The sequence below is a fragment of the Montipora foliosa genome, chromosome 6, assembly GCF_036669935.1.
Source record: "Montipora foliosa isolate CH-2021 chromosome 6, ASM3666993v2, whole genome shotgun sequence".
NCBI lineage: Eukaryota > Metazoa > Cnidaria > Anthozoa > Scleractinia > Acroporidae > Montipora > Montipora foliosa.
In genome coordinates this window covers 56,846,289-56,848,788 of record NC_090874.1, presented here as the reverse complement: position 1 = coordinate 56,848,788, position 2,500 = coordinate 56,846,289, and positions in this window count along the sequence as shown.

The following is a 2,500-nucleotide window of genomic DNA, read 5'->3' as shown; positions in this document are numbered from 1 at the left end:
TTAAAACATGATTCTATTTGATGAAATACTTGAATCTTCGTTCCAACTTCATTACTAAAAGCGACTTTCGGAACGAGCCAGAATACAATGGATGTTATTATTATGCAAATAAGTGGCGGAGTATTCAGCTCATAAGCTCTATTTTTTTTTCTATTTTATACTTTTCTGTCTGCTCTTTTGGTGGAACAAATTTTATCCTCACTGCTTTTTGTCTTTAAAAATCTATATTTGTGAAAGAACAATCGTTGTGTTATTAGATTAGGATGACGTAGCCACTAACTGTGAAACCGCAGCTGACAACAAAGGCCCTTCATGCGCCTCGAATCACCGAGAGCCTGCTCGCAGGCTATAGTCTTCGTTGAATAAAAGGGACAACTATTATCGAGAATTGTTGGAAAATACGAAACAGGATTCGTTTTCCTTTCTTCCAACCGTTTTATGTTGGAAGTCGTTATCATGATTGTTCACACACCGTAGTCACCTATTCACTGACACCCATTAAATTAATTGAACACCCATTAAATTAATTGGAATTTGTCACCGCAATGGCTTGAGATTCATCCCACAAAAGTAACTTTGAATCCTTAGCATATTGAAGCAATGAAAAGAAAAACGAAAAGATACAATAGGTGTTGGCCGTCTTAAAAATAACTCTACGTCCCAAAAGGGAAAGGGTGCCAAAGCAAAGCCCCGTTGCACACGTCAAGAACAAAGAGCCTATCTGCGACTAACCTAGAATAGGTAAATGAATTTGATCCTTGTTGCAATAAATAAATCATGAGAAAAATTAATTGAATAAGAAAATTGTTCAAATTTTAGTATTTACTTCGAAGATCATTTTAAACACTTAAAATTTCTTCAAGAAACATGATTTTATGTTATTTTAAATAGGAATGTTTAATAACCGTAATTTTTTACTTACTTGAGTGAAAAATTTAACATTTAACAACCGAAGGAATGAAGTGTGTTGAAATATCTACTACCCCAGGCAAGTGTGTCACGGTCATAGGTTAGGAAAGGAGAAATGAATCAAAGGGAATTGTTCCAAGGAGCATCCTTGAGGTACACGACAGAAAGTACTTACAAAGCTAGAACTTAAATACATTGTTCGTGGTGACTATCTACAGGCGACTTTCAAGATGGACTCCGATGTAAAGAAAGTCATAGCCATGGCGATACCTGTCCACGCATATCATAAAACTAAAGTCCTTTTAGTGCTGCCGCAACTTCGAGGCAGCTTTCTAATCGGTTATCGATTTTTCATACATTTAGCTATTCAGTCTCAACATTGCAAAATTATTTGGGAATAAAGAACTGTACAGTATGCACTTACCTGTGACTCGAGATCTATCGTCCTGTGTCTTCATCGCTACACTTTTGCGACAAATATGATGAACTCAACACAGTTCTTTTCATTATTTACTTTTTTATACTGATAAGTCAGAATTGACAAGGATGTATAATAACCAAAACTAATCCTAACCTGACCCTATTTTTTCTCGAGGTTCAATTTAGGCTCCAAACAAGTTTCCTCAATTCATCTGAGTGCATATTGAACATAAGCATAAACACCTTGCAATTGGGCAAATTTATGTACTCCTATCAAATCTCGACCCTTCCCGTTCACTGTAAGCAAACAAAATTATTTTACTGAAAAATTCAAATACATACAAGAAAATGTAAGTCCTTCCAATTACGTTACTGCAGAACTAATATTAAATAATTCTCCGCGCTTTTTATCAAGGTCATAAGTTTTACAATTCTCCTAATTACGATCTTGTTTCTGCCAGCTTCCCCCTTCTTATTTGTAAGATTTGTTAACTACTTACTAACCGAGCGCGAGGGTCGTACTCGGGAATATTGGCCCGAGGTCGTGGCAGTACGGACCGAGCGCAGCGAGGTCCGTACAAAAACGACCAAACGGTCCCCAGCAAGTGAGGTTACTAAGTTGTTTATTATATGGCTTTTTAATTACCTTTTGCTTTGTTTTTGCAAGCCCGTAATCGGCCCGTGGGCATTACGGGAGAATAATGCCCTACAATTCAGTCACAATTAGCCAATCAGAGCGTGCGTTATATCGGCTACAAACAAAAGCCATATAATAATAATGTATAACGCAGTTGTTTATTGTTTCCTACGAAATTCATTTTTGTTGAAGATCTGAAGTGCAATCTGGCAAATTTTTGGCCTTTTATCTTATTTCATGTCTTCCAGTTTTCGAATCTCTAATTATCTTAGTCGTTCGTTAGTTAGAATAGATCTATCGAAGGTCATGTTTCTGAGGAGGTCTTGCCCAAGTTCGTTTAGACGGATAGTGCGTCTCGAGTCATGATAAAAGCGAACAATGATTCGGGTTTTTTTGACCCATTTTGAGTCCTCTGTGACAGTTACACAAAATCGGATTGTTTCACATTTTTGGCATGACATACCGGTTGATATCATTTTTTGTGAGATGGGAAGATACGTCAACCCAAAATGAACGGTATTGGTTTTTCAATTT